Source organism: Muntiacus reevesi, chromosome 10, assembly GCF_963930625.1.
Source record: "Muntiacus reevesi chromosome 10, mMunRee1.1, whole genome shotgun sequence".
Taxonomy (NCBI): domain Eukaryota; kingdom Metazoa; phylum Chordata; class Mammalia; order Artiodactyla; family Cervidae; genus Muntiacus; species Muntiacus reevesi.
Window position 1 is genome coordinate 71,446,908 of NC_089258.1, and position 15,925 is coordinate 71,462,832.

A 15,925-nucleotide genomic window follows, 5' to 3' on the forward strand; every position below is an offset into this window, starting at 1 on the left:
ACCTTTCTGGATTGCTCCTAGATACAGCAATCTGACTTCGTACCAGTCTGTCTGACAGCAAGCTGGGCTCCTGGGCTGTTTAAAATAGACCAAGGGGTTGCTTTCCTGAGCAAGTTGCTGCAGGTCATGGGTCAGATTTCGATATTTCTATATGGTCTGGTTATTTTCCATTCATATACTGAATCTCTCACGCCTCTAACTCTTTCATCTCCTTTTCTCCAAACCTTTTCTCATTTTGCCTTATTTCTTCTTAATACTTGTCTTTTCTCAGTGCTCAGTAAAGACTGGAAAAGAAGAATGTGAAATGTGGCCAAAATTCAATGTGTAAGGAAACATTTTCTTCATTTGCATCAAGCTCTCAGTAACTCTTGTCTTAAAAGATGGAGAATTAGGGAAATTTTGTGATCCAGAAAGTTCAGTAAAGTTTGTTTTCATGAACACATAGTAAATGCCATGCTATTATTTGACTCTGAGTTTGAGTAAACTCCGGGAGTTGGTGATGGACTGGGAGGCCTGGCGTGCTGCAATTCATGGGGTTGCAAAGAGTCGGACACAACTGAGTGACTGAACTGAACTGAACTGATGATCACACATAATATTGAAATGCTTCTCTGTACAAGTTTCCCAGAAAATAGAAACTTAAAACTTGAAAACATTAATTAGTATCTTCTGGACGTGAAGTTGGAATGAACATACTTCATTTTCTTTACTGGACTTTATAACATGTGGAACCATTTTGAGATAAGGTAGCAGAAAAATAACATAGCCTTCAATAGATACCTCTAAAATAGTTCATCCTTCTCACTTTAGAAACTCTGAATGAATCCTAAATGTGGCCATTTGACCTAACAGTGCTTCCTGTCTGAGATGCATTCAAAAAAAAAAAAAGGCTTTAAAGAAAGTAGATGTTTGTGTCTTCTTGAAATATTACTCACTGGAGCAGTAAACCTAAGTGAATCAGTGAGCAGTAAGAGTGAGAAACTCATTTAAATTAAGAGCTAGAACTTTTATTTTTATGGAACACCTGTTCCTGTGTGCTGAAGATCTGTGATCAAAGTGCTAGGAATATATTCAATTTTCATATTCATTGCAGATTTGCTAAGTTTGTGGATCACACTTTATTATGTGAAATTTATTTTTAATGGAATTCTTCCTCTCTTTTGGATTTGTAAAGCTAATTAGGCATTGATACCTTTAGCTGTGAACACCTGCACCATTTTCTCTGATCCACTCTCTACCCACCCCACCCCACCCCGGTAGAGCGGGGTTTTTCCAAGGGAAATGAATATTGCCATATGTCTCCAAGCCCAAAGAGAAGGGAGTTAGGTTAAACACTAGGTCACAACAACCTCCTACTGGAAAAAAAGTACCCAAGAACAGCATTTTTGAAGGTGATCCAGCTGTGCAAGTTGAATCATTGCTCACAGTAATTTTACTAATGCATTCCATCCTGAATTTTAAAAGCCCAATGAGTCATCCTATATGGCCAACTGCTTACATTATTAAGCAGAACATAAAGGCATTTACATACATTGGCATAATTCATTGCTGGATCAACCAAATTAACTTCTACTTTCGGAAGCCTTCAGACTTCACTTGAACAAAATAAATGGTCCTTTAACCAGTGAAATGTGCTGGCAAATGTAGAATTAAAATGTCATCTATTCAGAATTTTTTATTTTATTTATTCTATTTTTTATTTACTATTATTTTTTTATTATGTGTCTATGTTGTTCTTTCATGAAAGTAGTTCACCAGTACAGGTGAATCTGGAGAACAAAGGGCTAGGTGAAGTTGTCTAACATGCTAACATAACACCCATGTGAGGATATAGGATATTCTCCTGACTTGACTTACCCAGAAAGTATCCTTCAATTCATTTCAGAGAGGCAGAGAGTAGAATAAATTCTCTCTGGACGGTGTATTGAGTATAGACCATTTCCAGCTTTATGAAAACCAGATTTATATGAGATTTTTTCAAGTCCTTTATAAAGAAATAGCAATGTTACTGTGTTTGAAAAGAGGTAACAACTTTTTCTAGGTAATAACAGTGTCTCTTCCTGTGGCCATTCTCCACAATTATGACCATCACTCATCATTTATGGTACATGGCACTTTTTATCTTCAGAACATTTGAGGCATTTTATCAAATTTTCCACACATCACTAGGAGGCACAGCTGCCTATAACATTCTGGATATCACACTGTACTTTTGAAAAGTGTCTGGGGATTTTATTTATTGAGTCATTAGTGATAGGAACAGAACATCTATATTTATCACCATCTCTGAAAGAACATGGTCAGTCATTGGTCCAGGATTGGAGAGTATTTGTTTAATCTCCAAGGAAAATATATGATTATTTCCTGTGTTACAGTTACTTTCGTCATGCAATGCTTTCTTATTTTGCCTTTTATATGTTTGTTCTGTAACTGTATCAGTTAGCATGTTGTGTCATCAAACATTGAGTATGGTCTCTACACATTTTACACACAGTGCTCATTAGATAATTATCTCATAGAAAGAGCACAAGTGATACAGCATTAGAGAATATTTATGCAGTTTTTGACGATTTTAAAAGTTAAAAGAGTCTTAAGGAATCCCTATACCACTTTCAAAGATTCTTGAACTTCTCCAGCATTAGGTAACTCACTAACTTAAGCTAGTTTCTGGAGCTGCATAGAGACTGGAATGTTAACATGCATGAAAGGGCTAGAAATAAAGTGTGGCCTTTTCAAGGTGGAAAGGCGAAACTGAGATTCCCAGATAAACTCAGAACCTCTGTGGAACTACAGACTTAGCAAATAGGTTCATGCTAGGAAAAAAGTCTAGATGTTACAACTGGGAGAATCATAGAGATTTGTTTATTTGTTTGAGGTCCTCTATAATTTACTTTAGTTTGGCCTGCCTTCTATTCCTGGGAAAAGTTCCACTTACTAAGAATTTACAACATGCATTTGAGATTTAAATTTATCATACCAAATGGTTCAAGAACACCTAATTATCAAATTAACAAAAATATAAACATAAAATACAAAACCCCTCATATAAATCAAAGAAAGCCACCTAGAATTCACTCCCAAACTTAATAATTCATTTCATGAACCAAAATAAAAAACATGTAAGGGAATAATCTACTGTGATAGAGAGAGCTTTTGGAATTAAAGAACTAAGACCTTTGTATCTTCCTGGGGGAAAGGTATACATGAATTGTTGAATCTGGAAAGTCAAGTATGCATGATGCATGTTAAAAATTTAAGGGTATTTGTAAGAAAATAGAGACTATAAATGTTAAAACAGTGGTGGTATGGGGGAGAAAAGAAATAAACTCTAGAAAACAGGAAAACAGAGAAATAAGAAGCACCAAAAAGCAGGAATTAGCAACAAATAAGCTGGAAGAAATAAATCCATGTATATTATATATCAGTGTGAGAAATTACATCTCTAAGAAGATAAAGTTAATTGTTTTCCCTATTCTTTCTGTTAAGTACAGTTTAAAACTTGGACATTATAAACAAAAATTATCATAAGAACACTCTGAGACCTGAAGAGAAGGCAAATTGGCTGAGGATCTCAGAACAAGAGGAACAGTATAGTGATCTTTTCCCTGAGTTTTTCTTTTTACCTCATATAATCCAAACTTAGAGCTGAAATTAATAGCAACCCAGAAATACCAGCAAGGACAGAGAAAAGGAGCTCCCCAGCTTCCACTGACACCACAAGGGGCTGATTTTGCTATTGCTGGATGGTGATAAAAGTCCTGACTCTCCACTAGGACTCATCTGATACCATCCCAGCAGGAGTAAGTGGGATTCCTCATGATTTATTGCTGGGTGGGTAGGTGGGGGGAAATGTCCAGACTTTCCATATGGTCTCAGGTGACACTGTGGGATGAGGGGACGGGGTGACAACATTACCATCTGCAGAGACAGAAGTCTCTGCTTGTTACTCAACATCACCAGTGGTAAGGGGTTGGGGTGCCTTGTTTCAGTCTGGTGAGAGTGAAAGTCTAGGCTTCTGATTTGGCCACTGTTGGATTTGATGACGATAGAGTGCTCTCTGGGGTGTTTGGCTGGAGAAAAGTGATTGTCGTCCAAAAATGTTTTGTCTTATAGTAATGCTTCTTTCCTGGATCTTTGGCTAGGGAGAGCAGTCTTTAGTTACCTCCAGTCTGGGATTTACATGGCAAAAGGGACTAACACGTGTTCTTCCTCAGGTTGAGGTTCTAGCCATTCTGCCTTCTTCTTTCCAACCTATCAGAGTCTTCTTGGGTTTGTTTTATGCATAACCTGGGCTTCCCAGGTGGCGCTAGTGGTAAAGAACCCGCCTGCCAATGAAGGAGACATAAGAGATGTGGCTTCGATCCCTGGGTCGAGAAGATTCCCCTGGAGGAGGGCATGGCAACGCATTCCAGTATTCTTGCCTGGAGAATCTTGTGGACAGAGGAGCCTGGCCGGCAATGGTCCACAGCCTCACATAGAGTCGGACAGGACTAAGCAACTCGACGCTGGCACTGGCCTACATTCTCTCCAGCATGTTTAGTTACACGCAGTGTGAGGAACGGGGAAAAGTCCTTTCACCATCTTCCTCAAAGTGGAAGATTTCTAGCTTCCTTTCTAAATCTTCTTGCCCCCAGGAATAAAATATGCTATATATTTATAAAGCATATATTATACATATGACATTATATAGCCAAGAGAGCTTAATAGATACACCGCAAGCAGCTTGATATGCTCTGATAGTCTGTATACTAAACTTGGATTTCTGTTCTCCCGTTTCTACCACAACATATTTTGTCTAGAAGAGCATATCCAAAATAGAGACGGCAAGAGGAAAAAAAACTTAAATTGCACTTTCCTTATCATACATTAGCATTACACTATTGACAACTTCCCTCAGCCTTCTGTACGGGAAGTTTATTCCTTTTTTTGTTCTCATGGTTTTTAATGTAATTTTAAATACCTATGTTTATAGTTCTTAGAATTTTCAGAGGTTTGCATATTTTCATCCTACTTCATATGAGTCTTATTTTTTTAGTAATTTTTCATTTTATACTACCATTTATTTAATGTCTGTTAAGCATTCTACCAAATAACTATACTGCTATTAATTTTTAAATGCTATGAAAATGGATTTTCTTTTTTGTTGTGCCACATGGTTTGTGGGATCTTAGTCCCCCAACCAGGGATTGAACCTGTTCTCTTGACAAAGTATGGCATTCTAACCAGTGGACCACCAGGGAATTTGCTGAAAATAGATTTGAGAGTTATTTTTTCATGAAACACGTTTATTCATAAGTCATACTGATTACACGGAAAAATAAACAGACATGGCCTCAACCATCATGGATTTTGCATTCTGTGAGCAAGATAATAATAAGGAAGCAAACAAAAATACTTAGGAATTGCATATTGTGATGGGTGCTGTAAATGGCTTGGAAACGTAACATAGTGGAGAATAATAAAGTAGACTGACCTAGAAGGGTCACCAAGGAAAACTGGACTGAGACAGCTAAGACTTGAAGGAACAAAAAGAAATCAGTTCTACAAAGAGTGACGTAGAGAGTGTCCTAGCAATGAAGAGCAGGAGAGAGAAGATTGCATCACTCACTGACACAGAGGTGGAGAGGATGACCCCCTCACATTTGGAAACCCTTCCATGACCATTTTCCAGTTGGTTTTCTTCAACTCTTCAAGGTGCTGCTTTTGCCTACCATCTGCTCGAGCAGAAGCTGGTCAGGTCTCAAGAAACATGGGTAGTGCCATCTTTTCCGGTGCTGTGGAAGCCTTAGGTCACCAGCTGACTGGTATTCATCTGAAATCAAAACCCCCAAAACAATAACACATTCTGCTTCATCCAGTCTCCAAAACACAAAGCTGAGGGCAGAAACTAAATGAAAAGAACCGCTATGAAGAAACGATTGAAGACTGGGAATAGAATGCCAGGGTTCCAATCTGAAATTCAGCCATGCCTCATTTTTTCTTTTTTATGTGGGTGAGCTGTTGCCTCTACTTGAGAAATTATTCTTTCTTGCCTTAAAGGATAAAAACATTGGAGGTGGAAAAGACCTTTGAGATTCAGTGGTACAGCTCTCTGAGACGAAAACCAGGTGTATACCAATTTCCAACCTCCATATCCAGCAATCCACTGCACCTCACAGCTGTTACACATAAACCTGCCCTGTCTTAGCTCCCAGGAAGTTAAACTGAAATAAATAGTAAGTAATCAGTTTATGTGAATGTGTATGATATGGCATTTGTAAACATAATCTGTTTACATTTTATATGCTTGTACAAAATAGTTGGGTGTTTCAGTTTCCTCAGAATAATAATTAGATGTATTCAAAGAAGCGTTAATGTTACCTAAGGTGAAGTCAAGTACTTACAGTTTTTCTACTTCCATGAGTATTCCTACCTCTGCTGAAGGCAGAGATGGCTAACTAGTAATTGCCTTGGGAGAAGGCAATGAGACACATGATGCATTTTCTCTTTCAGATAATGTTGAGCATCTTTCCAGAGAAGAATAAGAGTTGACAAGAGGGAAAAGCATGGGAGAGATTTGTTTTTAGATGATCCAAACACCAACTGTAAGCCTCAAAGGAAAAAGATACACCAGACAGAAATAAAAATGAATGATGACTTAATAGGGACAGTATTAGACAGGGAACTCAGAATTTTAACTATGCCACTTAAAAGTTTTCTCCTTTGGATCAGAAGGAGAATCAAGGCATAATCTATGGCCAAACATAAGACTCTAGCAAGATAGACTTCGTGTTTCTGAGATTTTTTTTTTTTAATTTTCTACTTTGGATGTAAGTAATTTGAAATAAACATATTTTTACTCTTGTGATATCCCCCACTTTATTCACTGCCTACTGAGCTCATTCAACCTGACAATCTCCATTCTACTTCTCCTAGGACCAACATCTCCCAAAGTATCTTCTGTGAGTTCTGTTATAATTTCAAAGTATATCTCAGAAAAGAAAGATTCTATGTAAAGTTAAATTTGAGAAATGCTGAGTTAAACAAAAGCTACATGTTCATCTTCTTTAGGGCTTTACCAAAATAAGTTGCCTTTCCCACATCTATTTGAGCAAAAAACACTCTATGCATCAAGAAAGATATTCCTCAAGACAGAACTTAGGAACCAAAATCCTTCACTCTCTAGACAAGCTGCAATATCAAAACACAACTCATGGAATTCTTATATGAAATGAAAAAGCATGACTTTCATTTCTCCTTTCACATTGCAAAAATGCTCCACAGAATAAGAGTCTGTTATGATTTGCCACTTAGGGTACACATCTCTGTGCAGAAGCAAGGAGTGTTCATTCTTTGTACCTCCTCATCTGCCCCAAAGCTTGTACCGGACAACGCGATTATTTATTCTTGCTTTCAGATAGCCCAGAGCAGGTGCCAGGAACCTCATCACTATTCTCCCCCTTGTTTTTCTTTCTTCTTTTATATCATGTATCAGTCCATAGGGTCATGAAAGAGTCAGAGATGAAAGTCGGACATGACTTAGCTACCGAACAACAACATCATTGCTAGTCATAAATGACAAATTCATGCTTATTGTGGAAAATTCACCAGAGAAAAAGAACATTAAAAATCTGAATTGATATTGTATAAACTTATCTACAAATGTATGTGTGTGTGCACGTGCTCAATTGTGTCCGATTCTTGGCAATCCCATGAACTGTAGCTCACCAGGCTCCTCTGTCCATGGAATTTTCCAGGCGAGAATACTGGAGTGGGTTACCATTTCCTACTCCGGGGGATCTTCCTGACCCAGGGATCAAACCCTCATCACTTGTGTCTCCTGCATTGGGAGGTGGATTCTTTACCACTAGCGCCACATGTATATTTAGTAATAAATGCATGAGAACAGCCAAAAAATCATGAAGCAAAAGAACAAGAGTAAAAGTTGTTTAGGAAATTTGCCTTAACAGATATCACAATATACTAAATATTCACTGTAATATAATCAATATAATAGTGCATAGGAATGGACAAACAAATTATTTGAACCAAAGAGAAAATCCAAGAATAGATCCAAGAAAATACAATAACATGGGACAAGTGGATATTTAAATTCAATGAGGAACAGTGATTTATTTTAAAGAGGCTAACTGGACAACAGCTATATCTCAGGAAGAAAATGAAATTACATCTCTTTCACATATTCTTTACAAAATAAATTACAACTGGATTATACACTTAAATTTACTTATTTTAAATGAAAGAATAAACCCTTAGCAGAAAATGCAGGAAATTATATGTTTAAAATATAAGAAGGAGATTTTTTTTATTAAGACAAATACCTCAAACTACTAAGAAATAAATATTTCAATATACAAATATATAAATTTTATATGCAAAAATATAAAATTAAAAGTCAATAGGTAACCCTGATACAAAAATCAGACAAAGACATGACACAAAAGAAGAAGGTTACAGGCCAATATTTTTTGTGAACATAGATGCAAAAATCCTCAACAAAATATTAGCAGACCAAATCCAACAATGTATTAAAAGGATAAAGATGCAGAAAGAAAAAAAGTGGGGGGTGGGCTTCCCTGTTAGCTCAGCAGTAAAGAACCCACCTGAAATGGAAGAGATGTGGGTTCAATCCCTGGGTCAGGAAGATACCCTGGAGAAAGCAATGGCAACCCACTCCAGTATTCTTGCCTGGAGAATCCCATGGACAGAGAAGCCTGCGGGGCTACAGTCCATGGGGTTGCAAAGAGTCAGACATGACTGAAGCAACTTAGCAGCAGCACGGAAAAAAAAGAAAACATCCATTCATGATTAGAAAAAAAATTCTCACCAAAGTGGGACCATATCTTAACATAATAAAAGCCATTTACAACAAACCTGAAGCCAGTACAATACTCAACAATGAAAAGCTGAAAGGCTTCCTGCTACATTCAGGAACAAAGCAAGGATGCCTACACTTACTGTTTCTATTCAACATAATATGGGAAGTCATAGTCACAACAGTCAGATAAGGAAAAGAAATAATTTTATTTCTTTTGTAAATTTCTTTATGTAAATTGGAAGAGATAAAACTGTCACTATCCGAGTTGACATGACACCAACTATGGAGAACCCTAAAAGCTCCACACAAAAACTATAACTAATAAATGAACTTAGCAATGTAGAGTGTTACAAGATTAATATACAGAAATCTGTTACCGTTTTTTATACTAACAATGAAGTATCGGAAAGATGATAATCCATTTAAAATCATATCAAAAAAACAATGAAATACTTAGCAATAAGTTTAACCAAGGAGGTGAAAGTCCTATATGCTGAAAACTGTAAAATAAAAAAAAATAACTGATGAAAGGAATTGAAGATGATTCAAAGAAATGGAAAGATATCCCATGCTCTTGGATTGCAAGAATTAATTTTGTTAAAATGGGCATACTACCCAAAGCAATCTACAGATTTAATGCAATCTCTATCAAAATACCCATAACAGTTTTCACATAATTAGAACATGTAATCCTAAAATTTATATGGAACCACAAAAGACCTAGAATTGCCAAAGCAATCCTGAGAGAAAAGAACAAAGCTGGAGGCATAAACCTTCCAGACTTCAGACAATACTACAAAGCTACAGTAATAAAAAAAACATGGTATTGGTACAAAACCAGACATATGGCTCAGTGGAATAGAACAGAGAGTCCAGAAATAAACCCACACATCAAAGTGAGAATATACAATAGAGAAAAGAGTCTCTTCAGCAAGTCATGTTGGGAAAGCAGGAAAGCCACATGTAAATCAATGAAGTTAGAATACTTCCTCATACCATGCACAAAACTAAACCCAAAATGGCTTAAAGAGTTATAAATAAGACATGACACAGTAAAACTCCTAAAAGAGAACATAGGAAAACTATTCTGACACAAATTGAAGCAATATTTCTTAGTTCACTTTCCCAAGGCAAAATAATAATAAAAGCAAAACTAAGCAAATGGAGCCTAATCAAACTTAAAAAGCCTTTGCACAGAAATGGAAGCCATTAACAAAAGAAAAAGACAACCCACAGAATGGGAGAAAATATTTGCGGATGATGCAACTGACAATGAGTTAGCATCCAAAATATATAATACAAGCAATTCATATAGCACAATATCGAAAAATCAAACCATCCAATTGAGATTTGATAAAAGACCTAAATAAACATTTTTCCAAAGAAGCCATATAGATGACCAATAGGCACATGAAAAGATGTTCAATGTCACTAATTATTAGAGAAATGCAGATCAAAACCACAATGAGGTATCACCTCATACCAGTCAGAGGGACTATCATCAACAAATCTATAAATAATAAATGCTGGAAAGTACGCAGGGAAAAAGGAATCTTCCTATATACTGTTGGTGGGAATGTAAATTGACACAGCCAACATGTTCCTTAAAAAGGTAAAAATAGAGTTGCCATATGATCCAGAAATCCCACTCCTGGGCATATATCTAGATAAAAAACATACTTCAAAAAGATACATGTACCCCAATGTTTATAGTAGTACTACTTATAGTAGCCAAAACATAGAAACAGCCCAAGAGCTCATTAAGAGACAGTTGGCTTAAGAAAACATGATACACACACACACACACACACACACACCCATGATGGAATACTACTCAGCCATAAAACAACAAAGTATTGCCATTTGCAGCAACAATTTTACTTAATGAAGTATATCATACTTATCTAAGTAAACCAGGTGAAGAAAATATCATATGATATCACTTATATGTAAAACCTAAAAAAAATACAAATGAATCTGTATATGAAACAGAAATAGACCCACAGCAAAAAAAACAAATTTATGGTTACCAAGAGGGAGAGAGAGCAGAGAAGAGACAAACTGGGAGTTTGATGCTGACAGATGCAAACTACTACACATAAAATAGATATGCAGCAAATATTTATTATATTGCAGAGGGAATTATGTTCAATATCTTTAAATAACCTATAATGAAAAATTCTAAAATATATATAGTATATGTGGATATAAATCACTTTGTTGTACACCTGAACTAACACAATATTGTAAATCAAATATACTTCAATAAAAAAGTCAATAAGTAAATGTTTGGCTTTGAAAAAATGAAAGCAGATGATAAGCAAAAATGCTTATAATTGTGATACACAGGGATTCTTCATAAATGTAAGAAAAACATAAGGCAACTCAAGAGAAAAATTGGCAAAAATAGAAAAAAGCATTTCACAGAATACAAATTCTAATCACAAAATTAATGCCAACTAGGTAAATTCACCTGAAGGTGATCATAAAATATAATTGTATACCACTAAGATTAGCACATATTTTATTAAAAAACCAATATTTATTGCTGGAAGAAATCTGAGATGAAAATGTTAACTGTTACTGTCATGTAGAATGTAGAAAGAAATCTGGCAAGAGCAATTGAAGGTAAATATATGCCATTTAATAATAAATTCCTACTCCTAGTGGTATTTCCCACTGGGGGGAAAAAAAGCCTCATTGTATACAGATGTATGCACATAGATGACTATTGCAGAATTATTTGTATAGGCAAAAAATGCAAGTAAGTTTCTCTTTTACTGAGAAGTAGAAAGATGGGAAAAGCATGGCTGCTCCCACACTACCATTAAGAAAACCTGAATCAGCTAAAAAATCACAACTTCTCTTGACATCATCAGAATAAACAGAGGTGGACACACCCCTCCCAGGCAAGACAAAATAGGCAGACAGACTTGCTTGTGACAAATGAGAGGAAGAAGAGCTGGTTATTCAGCTATTCAGATGGTCTCATGTAGGGTCTCTTTTTCATTGAACCTCATCAGATGCTTATAAGAAATACTGAGGGCAGGACAGAATAGAGTAACACCCCCCTCCCCACCCCACCGCCACCTTACACACGGCTTTTGGCCTCAATAGGCAGGAGGAGATTAGGAACACTGTGTAGAAGTCACAGAGCCTCACCACCCCTGGCCTCTACCACAGACATTTGTCTCATTTGAAACCGAAGCCTTAAGCATCTAAGAGATAATAAATGCCATTATCTGAAGGGTACACATTAAGACTAATGGTGGCTGGTGGAAAAATAAAACAACATTACTACTAGGCATGCTTTCAAATTGTGGTTCTGGAGAAGACTCCTGAGAGTCCCTTGGACTGCAAGGAGATCAAAAGAAAATCAACCCTAAACATTCATTGGAAGGACTGATGCTGAAGCTGAAGTTCCAATACTTTGGCCACCTGATGCAAAGAGCCAACTCATTGGAAAAGACCCTGGTGCTGGGAAAGATTGAGAGCAGGAGGAGGGGAGACAACAGAAGATAAGATGGTTGGATGGCATCACTGACTCGGTGGAGATGAGTTTGAGCAAACTCCTGGAGATGTGAAGAACAGGGAAGCCTGGTGTGCTGCAGTCCATGGGGTCGCAGAGTCGAACACCACTTAGCAATTGAACAACAACTACTACTAGGAATAAGTAAAAAAATAACATTGGGTCCTAGACTCTTAGGTCAATGCCACTGGAGGTCACTTACCCCTGGGGTGGACTTCCCTGGAGGCTCAGACAGTAAAGCATCTGCCTGCAATGCAGGAGACCCAGGTTTCATCCCTGGGTTGGGAAGGTCCCCTGGAGCAGGGAATGGCAACCCACTCCAGTATTCTTGCCAGGAGAATTCCATGGACAGAGGAGCCTGGTGGGCTACAGTCCATGGGGTCACAAAGAGTCAGACACAACTGAGCAACTAAACTTTCACTTTCACACCACTGGGGAATATGATGGGGAATCCCTCCTATAAGATTTTCTACCAATAAAAAGAAAGCTTTGGTTCCCATGGAGAGGAGAGCCAAGAAGGCTGAGAAAGCCCTACCTTTAAGGCCTGCCTATGAGGGAGTCGAGGCCAGAAACACCACCAGTGGCCTGGCAAAGCCCTGAATAATATGAACTTCAGTCTAGCAGTGGCAGAGGGAAAAGAACTTGGAGCAGGCCTTCCTTCATTCAGGAAAGGACAGGCATGAAAGGCTGAATGTAAGCCTGTAACCCCTGCTGGCGCAGATGGTAAAGAATCGGCCTGCAATGTGGGAGACTTGGATTTGATCCCTGGTTTGGGAAGATCCCATGGAGGAGGGCATGGCAACCCACTCTAGTATTCTTGACTGGAGAATCCCATGGACAGAGGAGCCTGGTGGGCTACAGCCCATGGGGTCGCAGAGTCCATACGACTGAGCAACTCAACACAGCACAGCTCAAGACTGTAACACAAACACTAAGAAAAGCCTCTGACATGACAGCCCTCTCCCTAAACACAAAGGAACAGGAGATTAATGCTGGAATTTTCTTTTCTTTTCTTTCCTTTTTGGTAGCAGCTTTATTGAGATATAGTTTATACCACATGTAATTCATCAGTGTGAAGTGTACAACTCATGCCTTTTAGGACATTCACAGAGTTGTGCAATCACCACTACAATCAGTTTCAGAACCTTTTCATCAGCTGCCCCCCGAAATTCTGTACCACTTGTATATCCTCACCCCTTCCCTTGCCCCCCCAACTCCAGCTCTTAGACAAGTAGACAGCTTGAAACTGCTCTCTGTGCCTATTAGTTAGTTCATGTTAGTCGCTCAGTCATGTCCAGCTCTTTGCGACCCCCTGGACTGTAGCCCGCCAGGCTTGTCTGTCCACAGGATTTTCCAGGCTAGAGTACTGGAATGAGTTGCCATTTCCTCCTCCAGGGGATCTTGCCGACCCAGGGATCAAACCCATGTCTCTTACATTCCCTGCATTGGGAGGAAAGTTCTTTACCAGTAGCACCACCTTTTCTATTCTGAACATTTCCTCTAAATGAAATCATATAGTTTGTGACATTTTGTGACTGATTTCTTTCACTTAGCATGGTGTTTCATGCGGTGGCCTGTGTCAGCATTTCATTACTATTTATGGCCAAATAATAAAACCACATTGTGTCTATCAGTACATCAGTTGGTGTTTCCACGTTAGAGATATTATGAATAATAATGGGGGGTATGCTTTTAGGAGTGTAACAGCTGGGGCAAATGGTGATTCTCTGTTTTGCTTTTTGAGGAACTGTTCTCCAGAGTGGCTGTGTCATTTCTATTCCAACCAGCAGTATATGAAAATTCAAACTTATCCACAGACTTGCCAAACCTTGTTATCTGTCTTTTAGATTATACCCATCCTAGCAGATGAGAAATGGTATCTCAACATGGTTTTGATTTGCATTTCCCTAATGATGTTGAGGGCTTCCCTGATAGCTCTGTTGGTAAAGAATCCGCATGCAATGCAGGAGACCCTGGCTCAATCCCTGGGTTGGGAAGCTCCCCTGGGGAAGGGAAAGGCTACCCACTCCAGTATTCTGGCCTGGAGAATTCCAAGGACTGTATAGTCCATGGAGTCGCAAAGAGTTGGACACGACTAAGCGACTAAGTACAATAATGTTGACTGTCTTTACATTAACTTGTTGTCCATTTGTAAAATGGACTGAATAGGTCCATTTGGAAATTTTTCCATTGGAAGAAAATGTATGAATAAGTCGTTTGACCATCTTTAATAGGGTTGTGTGTGAGTGATTAGTCGCTCAGTTGTGTCTGACTCTTTTCGACCCCACGGACTGTAGCCTGCCAGGCTCTTATGCCCATGGGGATTCTCCAGGCAAGGATATTGGAGTGGGTTGCCATGCCCTCCTCCAGGGGCTCTTCCTGACCCAGAAATGAAACCATGGTCTCCTGCATTGCAGGGCCATTCTTTACCAGCCGAGCTACTATGGAAGCCCCTTTAATAGGGTTATTTGCCTTTTATTATTAAATTGTAAGAGTATTCTGTATGTTCTGTATGTATGCATGCTCAGTCACTTCTGTATCAGTTTAGTCACTCAGTTGTGTTCGATTCTTTGTGACCCCATGGACCACAGCAAGCCAGGCTTCCCTGTCCATCACCAACTCTCAGAGTTTACTCAAACTCATGTCCGTTGAGTCAGTGATGCCATCCAACCATCTCATCCTGTCACCTCCTTCTCATCCAGCCTTCAAACTTTCCCAGCATCAGGGTCTTTTCAAATGAGTCAGTTTTTCACATCAGGTGGCCAAAGTACTGGAGTTTCTGCTTCAGCATCAGTCCTTCCAATGAATATTCAGGACTGATTTCCTTTAGGATGTATTAGTTGGATCTCCTTGCAGCCCCAGAGACTCTCAAGTCTTCTCCAACACCACAGTTTGAAAGCATCAGTTCTTCGGCACTCAGCTTTCTTTATAGTCCAACTCTCACATCCATACATGACTATTGGAAAAACCATAGCTTTGACTAGATGTACCTCTGTTAGCAGTGTAATGTCTCTGCTTTTTAATATGCTATCTAGATTTGTCATAGCTTTTCTTCCAAGGAGAAAGTGTTTTTTTTTTTAATTTCATGGCTACAATCACCATCTGCAGTGATTTTGGAGCCCAAGAAAAGAAAGTCTGTCACTGTTTCCATTGTTTCCCCATCTATTTGCCATGAAGTGATGGGACTAGATGCCATGATCTTAGTTTTCTGAATGTTGAATTTTAAGCCAACTTTTTCACTCTCCTCTTTCATTTCCATCAAGAAGTTCTTCAGTTCTTCTTCACTTTCTGCCATAAGGGTGGTGTTATCTGCATATCTGAGGTTATTGATATTTCTCCCGGCAATCTTGATTACAGCTTGTGCTTCATCCAGCCCAGCATTTTGCAAGATGTACTCTGCATAGAAGTTAAATAAGCAGGATGACAATATACTGCCTTGATGTACTTGTTTTCTAATTTGGAACCAGCCTGTTGTTCCATATCCAGTTCTAACTGTTGCTTCTTGACCTTCATACAGATTTCTCAGGAGGCAGATTAGGTGGTCTGGTATTCCCATCTCTTGAATTTTCCACAGTTTG